Source organism: Gavialis gangeticus, unplaced genomic scaffold (assembly GCF_001723915.1).
Source record: "Gavialis gangeticus isolate Ggan-Ray unplaced genomic scaffold, GavGan_comp1, whole genome shotgun sequence".
NCBI lineage: Eukaryota > Metazoa > Chordata > Crocodylia > Gavialidae > Gavialis > Gavialis gangeticus.
In genome coordinates, this window is record NW_017729024.1 from 2,130,811 (window position 1) to 2,139,385 (window position 8,575).

Below are 8,575 nucleotides of genomic sequence, written 5' to 3' on the forward strand. Positions count from 1 at the left end.
TGGGGTCATTTGACCCCAATACTCTTTCCTGCCATGGGGTCAGACTAGATGATCTGCTCAGGGCCCTTCTGACCCTGCAAACTATGAAACTATGAAATTATGACTTTTGGTCTGAGTATAATATCTGAGATACCTTGCTGGATTCTGTTTTACTTCTTGTGACTCTATTCCACCTTGTTCAAGTCTTTTCTTCTCTAGGCAAAATAATCACAATTCTTTCCTCATGTCTAGACCTCTAATATTTTTTGTTGTTCTCCTGGTTTCTTTCCATTGTGTCTACATCTTTCTTGAAGTGTGGCACCAAACCTGAATGCAGTATTCTGGGTAAGGCCTTTTCAATATTAAATAGAGTGTAAGAAATACTTCCTTACAACACTCCTCTTAGTACACCTCAATATGTTACTAGGTTTCCAGTAAAAATATTACATTGTGTACTCATAATTATCTTGTGACCTACTGTAAACCCAAATCCTTTCCTGCAGGACTGCAACATAATCAGTTCTTTCCCATTTTGTAATCATGCATTTTATTGTTCCCTCATAAGCACAGTATTTTGCATTTACCCTTACTAAATTCCTTCCTATTTAGTTCAGGCCATTTTTCCAGTTTATTAAGGTCATTTTGACTTCTAATCTTGTTTTCTAAAGTGCATATTACCCCAACTATCTTGTGTCATATACAGCTTACAGGGTACCCTCAATTTCATCCTCCAACTCACTAATGAACATATTGAACAGGACTAAGCCAGGACAGACCTTGGGGAACCCTACTTGTTTTCTCCTCCCAATCTGTCTTGAAGATGCTGATGACTGTCTTTTAAGACAGTTATTTAACTGCAGAGCACCCTATAGAACTTTCATCTATACCACATTTTCTTAGCTGATTTACGTTGTACAAAAGACAGGGCATGGTGGTACCTTAGAGGCTAATAGTTCAGAGAGACATAAGCTTTCATAAGCAACAGACTACTTCCAGCTTACATACCAACATCCCACACCAGGATGGCATCTAAGCCTGGCTTACATACCTACAAGAGCAAGATGACAACTCAGAGTACAGACCTAAAGATATTACTGAACTTAGACACTTCATCCTCACATACAACTACTTCACTTTCAATAACCAACACTTCCTTCAGATCATGGGCACCGCTATGGGCACCAAAATGGCCCTATAATATGCCAACCTTTTTATGGCCCACCTGGAAGAATTCCTCAAGAACTGCACCATCAAACCCATGCTATACCTAAGATATTAAATGAAATTTTCATCATTTGGAATGAAAACTTGCAGTCTCTGATTGATTTCCATCACAAATTCAATAACCATCACTGCCCCTCCATCAGACTTTCTCTTGAATACTCCATTACCAACATTTCCTTGGTAATGGAGACACTATGATCAATATCCAGAATGGTAAAATACAGACCACCATATACAGGAAATTCACAGACCAACTTACATATTTACACAGAACCAACAATCACCCTAAACACACCAAGAAAGTTGTAATATACAGCCAAGCCCTCCAATACCATAGAATTTGCACTGAGAATACCTGTGATCATCACCTTGCAAATCTCAAAAGGGCTTTCATCCAACGAGGACACTCCTCCAGAGAGATAGATTGTACTTTTGAAAGATCCACCCAGATACCATGTGAAGAACTGCTGCAATACAAAAAGAAAATCCAAACAGTTAAGAGGGCACAGCAACAAGGGCCCAGGGCCTAGTGAGGACAGGAGGCTGAGCTGGATGGAGACCTCATAAAAAGGGACATTTAATTGCCACCTGCGAGGCATGGGGTGTGGTAATGGGGACGTTTTGGAGCCACTGGGCTTAGGGGTATTGTAAGGCACCTCCTGAGTGTGGGATCCAGTTAGGGGTCCAACAATCCACAGGGTTTAGAGGAATCTGTCACAACTGTGACCGAGCAGCAGCTCAAGGGCAGCTACCAATTTATTATTTAAACCAGTAAGACATGGCAGGTGAGATTAGTAGGCACCCATAGGGCAGAGCTGGCATGGTCTCGGTGCCCTAGGGACATCACAGTTGTCCCTGGGAGGCTGTATTGTGACACTAATCCAGTGCACTTAATGCCCTGATGGAAAATATGTAGAAGAAATCAAACGAAACTGTGTACCATAATGAACGTACACCAAAAATCTGTCAAAAGAAAAAAATACCCTATTACCTGTAGGTACACACTACTCACAAGACAACCACTCTCTCCAATCTCTCAGTTCTAATACTCAAAGGGAATTTACAAAACACTTTTCATACACAAGCCTACAAACTTCACTTCATAAATCTACTGGATATAAAAAATCATGGACTAAATATAGGCATTGGCTTTATGGCACATTATAACCTGTCTGTCATCCGATAAGCGCAGGTAACCTGTCTGCATTTTACCAGCTACATTCTATCACCAGTTCTACATTCCTCCTCCCCCCACCTACCTGTCTCTCACCTATTCCCTCAGATCCTCACTACCACATACTTGCAATTTCATAGACCTGCATTTTGCATATTGGCTTCTATTCTACCCAGGAGAGCACACAAAACACCAGAACTCTCTCCCTATGCCTGACAAAGGGTGTTAGTGCCTGAAAACTTGCAAAGAACAATTTTCCAATTATTTAGTTGGTCTAATAAAAGATGTCATATCTACCCAAAAAACCTTGTTTGCCTATGTCCTTAGATTAACATGGCTACAAACAACCACCCTAAACTCTACTTCATCAGATGATACTAATGGCCTTCAATTTAATGGACTAGAAGTGGACTAGAAATTGACTCTAGTAATAGCATCTGACAAGGTAGACTGTTGCCTATGAAAACCTATGCCTCTGACAGACTCTAAGGTGCCACTCTGCCCTGCCTTCTGCTTGACTTCAGACTAACACAGCTAGCTACCACTGTCTACTTATGACAATGTTGTGGAAGACAGTGTCAACACTACTAAAAGCAGTTTCTAAAGCTATTTTTGTTTCTTATAAAAGTATGTCACTATAATCTCCATTTATAGCCAATGTAAACTTGTAAACAATGATCTTTTTTGGGAATGGGGCAGAGATCAGGTCCTAGAAACATATGAGAGTAGAACCTAGGAAGCACAATAGGGCCATGGTGGCATACTCATGGTGGTTGCTAACTTGCACAATATTGGTCACTCCATTGCTATTCCTGATGCATTGGTAGCTGAGTTCTTGCCCATAGATCTCAGTGGAGAGGGCTCTCTGGCTAAAGGAAATGAGAGCATGAGCCCTGATGTTGGAGAGGAGTAGATCTCCTGAAGTATATTGCATTTTCTGCTCTGGAGTTTGCACTGATGCCAGCAATGGTCTTGATACCAAGGTTGTTCACAGTTCTCCTAGGGATATGTTTGACAGCATCAGCTTGTGGTGTCACAGGCTGTACCACTAGTAGTGGGTTTGGTGTTGGAGGACTTTTCCTCTGCACTGTAACAGCAGGTTGTTACTTCTCAGTACTCCTTTCTTCCGTTGGGTCTTAGTGGCATTCTCCCCACTGACACTTATCTTTCCTGATTGGAAGATACCAACCCTACCTCTACATTTAGAGTGACTTCTCTTTGTGTGTTATGAGCTTCAATATATGAGATGCTGGCATAACTTTTTGTACCAGTGCTTTGGCTTTTGGTGCCAATGGAGCTGTCCTAATTTGGCATAAGGTCTGTTTCAGTGGCAGGGTCCTTTCTGTACTGATTTTAGACATTGTATGTTTCCTAGACAGAATGCCTATGGAAATATAGGCAGACAAGGTTCTTTGGGTGAACCTATGGAAATATAGTTTTTTTATAGTTTTATATAGTACACTGAGGTCCAAATATACTTTCTTTATTTGAGACTAATATTGGATGCTTCATATGAGGACTGGAAATGAAAGCTGGGATCATTTTCAGAGTACATTACATTTTAAAGTACTTTGTAAGTTCAAAATACTACACAGACAGCAACTAAGTATTTTTTACATGACTCTTATAAGTTAAGTAAGTGTTATCCAATGTACAGCTGGGAAAAAGAGAGAAGTGAAGTGACTTGCTCAACATCATGCACTAAATCACTAAGGTTCACATCCCAAACCTTTTTGCGTCCTCCATGAACTCGTTACTGCAGATTACACTGCCAGAGAATCACAGGTACCATTGGCTTCAAATTCATTTGTAAATTCTCAGCTTTTCCAAAAATCAGTTCTGAGTTATTTAAATTATACACATTATTTAGTAGCCACTTGAAATTATTTTTGTTCAAATATTTGTCCAGCATCATGTACAAACTCTGTAGGACAATCAGGGACAGGACTCAGTGTCTTCTTGGTGGCATTCAATTGTCCAACCCACAATAACTGAAAAATGTTGCCTCATTCTCTACATAGGTTCCAACTTCTGCAACAAATGACCCAGAAGTCATATTGACAACTGATTCTTGATACACAATTCTGACATTTTTGCTCTGCAACACTCTGCACTGAATGAGTTAGGGTCCTATTGAAAAAGTAGTTGATGATTATTAAGTTAACCACTGTGTCATAAGGCATTATTCACAAGGAAAGAGACAGGATAGCTGAGCAGGGTAGGTCCTAGGAAATTTTTAGTTGGCCTTCCTGCTGTCTCTTGAATAGAACAACTGTTTAATTCTACTAATTTTTATCAGCTTACCTGTACATATTCTATGAAGTATAAGGAGAGGTAGTTAGCTGTGGAAGTCCCAGGTCAGAAAGAAGGTAGACTAGGGTAACATCTTAGGGACTGACTGGTTCAGAGAGGCAAACTAAATAGTTTGTAACTGGGGACGCGTGTTCACATTGGAACACCGAGGTAGCATTTATTTCCCCAAATTTCTGGGTGAGGACTTGAACCAAGATAGAAAATTTCTGTAAAATTTCCCTCCAGTGCCTGGCAGAAGGTGAACCATTTAGTTTCTATTAAGTATAGGTTAAAAAAGGTCTTTTATCTCACTTAGTGTTCTTCTCCCACCTTTCTATTTTTTTTCCTCTATAATCCTGTCACTTTATTTTCTTCCTTTTACTCTAACCTTTCTCCTACTGTTTTTAACTTATTTCCCTTTCAGAACGAATTTTCTGCACTATTCAATACCTGATTCATCCTTTTTCTTCTCTCATCATCCCCTTCCAATGTTTTGTTCAATGGAGATGAGCAACTGAAGGGGGACATCAAAGACTTCCTCTGATTATCTCTAACCACAGAGGTGTCAGAATCTTGTGGGGGGAGGAGAGGGGAAAAGATTCATTTCTAGAAAGGAAAAATAACTTGGGGGAATGTTTTCCACTAAGTTATACTTTTTGTTCAGATATAACTTAGGGCCCACACACTGAAAATACATTTCATCTGCGGTGCAAGTTCGTGCATGCATTGAAAAGTAAAATTTGGCTCTAACAGTTTAAAAATATGATGGTCCAAAGCTGACAAGTGACAAAAGAAAATATGAAAATATTTTGCATTTTTCTCGAAAGAGGTGAAAACTATTTAACTTATTGGACACAATATCTACAATAAAGTCAGCTACCTGGGATGTTTAGAGTAAATAGCTTCAGCCTGTGAAGACTATTGTGACATAATGCTGGCACAGTGAGCTGCAGCTCTCATAAATGATTCAGTTCTGCTAACAGGATAAATCTTATTTTTCATGCAAACAAACCCATAGACAATCCTATTACACTCTTAGACTGCGATGATGTTAAAGAAGAATATTTGTCATGTTAAGAACCCGACATTGTATGAGAGGGCTATAAAATGTTCAATTAAATGTGGCAATGGCATGAAAAATGTCACCCTAGACACAATTCTTTGTTTGCTTTAAGAACTTTAATGCGGCTTGTTTATTGAGGGCAACAAACATCCGATAGCAAAGTGACAGCATTAAACTCATCTGAAAATATTTGTGCGAGTGTAAAGGGGAAAAAAAATATATATATGTGTCTTGTTCCTGAACTCAGCCTTTTACAAGACGGACAGAATTGTATTTGGTGTATTGCACCTTGTGGAATTAGAGCAAACTTAAAGAAAACTGCTTCAGCATCTGTCTTGTTTCAAGCAGATTGTCAACAAGAGGAAGGGGGAGGGGAGGAAGGGGCAACTTTGCAAGGATGTTTTAAAGCCTCAAGATAAACTGTCGCTTAGAACCTTGACAGCCCAAGAACTTGACACATGCATCTAGTCTCCAGGGATCTCCCTTCCACGCTTGGCAAGCTGATCACGGCTGCTGAGCTGTGACGCCACAGTGCTTGCCTGACCTGACATAATGGGCAGCTATTTACTGCAAACAAGGTAGATGGAAGAACATAGACTTAAATGATGCTCTAGTGTAAGAAGGAATCCCCCAGGGCCCCCAGCAAGCCAGTCAATCTTCAGGGTTTTTTTTTTTCCCTTTGCTGGGACTGTTTATTTTTTCCCCCTCAGGACCAGGTGACTGAGGCTTGGCATGGAGCCATCCCCTCGCCAGATCAATAGAGTGGGTTAAGGAAGCAATTGCATGACAAGAAATAAAAAAGAAAACTAACTTTGGATAACAACACAAAACTTACAGTTTGCCTTGCTCATTTTTCATCTCTTTACTGCAAAAAGTGAAAACAAAAGCCCCTAGAAGACTTGTGAGTATGCTGTTGGCATCATTCTAGCATGTAGCCACAATCAAACTTGATTTGTGAAGAGTGTATGTCAAGAGCTGGAGTGAATCATGTAATATGGTATCTATCACATGAAGCCAGCTGCTCCTAGTTCCAAATCTCTCTCAATCACCACATTTTCCATATATGTTGGTCCACTTTTTATTCACCAGACATGCTGGGCGTGTCTACACGAGATGCTATGGTGATGTAGCTCATTGCTCTGGTGATGTAGCATCAGTGGGCACTAATCATGACGCCATTATGTTGCTACTGCATGGCAGGGTCAGAAATGACCTGTGTGCCACCAGGACTGCACAGTACCAGTAGTACTTGCTTAGCAAGTACTAAATGACTGTGCAGTACCAACTGAGCAGTGGGGCATGCATGTAGACATGCCTGCTGAGTCTGAGATGCCCTGCACTTCCTCTGTCCACTTCAAACAGCAGAGCAAGTTCAAGTAGTGCACAACTCTGTACACCATAAGTTATGATTCTTCAAGGGGAAAGCAAATAACGGCGAATTATAAGGAGTTGATAACTGAAGGTAGATGTGGATAGGTTGGCACTGGTCGAGAACTGTAAAAATGGTGAATTAGTCCTAGGCTGGAATTTTCTCACAGGTGAATTATCCAGAATTTATTGTCTTTTGAATTCTGGCCACAGAATTCAGGATAGATTCTCAGCTGATATAAATTAGAATAGCTGTATTAACTACAACTGACTTATGCTGGTTTACATCAGCTGATCTCTGATCCTTCTTGTGATAGAAGGACACACACGTATGCATGTACACACGCGTGCACACACATGCACACACGCACACTGTAATTAAGCAATTACATTCAACAAAATTAAGTCTAACATTACATCTGTGTTTCCTGTAGTTGAATTCAGTGAAAAAGTAGAAAGGCTCAAGCTAACCAAGGTAAGGACCCTTATCTTTATTACACATCTCTTGGCCCTTCTCTATTTATACTGCATTACTAAAATTCACTCTTCTGTGTGCATGCCTTTGATTTTTATGAATAACTAAAAGTGTTAAGACATTTAAGGTTAATTTAGTGGACTCTCCTGTATTTAGAATTTTTAAGCGTGACAGAGTATTATTTTGCAAATAATTTTGCAAAGTAGTCTTTATACCTGATATACGCTATTAAATAAACCTACTTGCACTAGAGTCCCAGTAATAGGTACTGGTATAGAGCCATTTCTCACACCATTTAAGCAGTAGGTATTATGAATGATACTACAGGTGAATTATCCAGATTTCAAGGGGAGAAGGGGCTGGTTCACAGTTCATCTCATGCTCTTATGACATAATTTGTCAACTGAAGTCAGGACCACAAAGCAGGATCGTCAACTGTTGTGCAACCATTGTGGCAGGGGTATTAAGGGATCAAAGTTGAGGCTCCTTCCTTCTCACCGTGTTTCCTACTGGCTGGCTTGAGCAGCTCTTTGCTTGGGTGCTGGCTTTTTGTGGATCTCTTTCTAAGGAGAGCCCAGGCAACTTACCACTAAGTAGCAGAGTGCCTCAAAGGTATCACAACTCTTAAATATCTAGTCTTACTTGCCATGGTCACAAGGGAAGTCACTAGTAGAGGCAGAATTAAAGCTCACACATGTCCGTTTTCTCTCAGTAGCTACTGCACATATTAAAAAGAGACAGAAATACCTCTTTGTGCAGTGGGCTCAGTGCATTGCAGTGAAGAGAGGAAAAACCTCCCCTGGACCCAACCAGAAACATAACCAGGCAGCTCAACACCCAGGTCAGCAGCAGTGCATGGGACAGAGGCAGTTCCTGGGGTCCAGTAGCAGCGCAACAGCAGATCAGTTGCAGTGGAAGCATTAATTCTCAGCCCCCCTGAGTAAGCACCTGAGGCTGCCCCTCTTGCTCTGTCTTAGTTATCCTACTGGCTCTGCCCCTG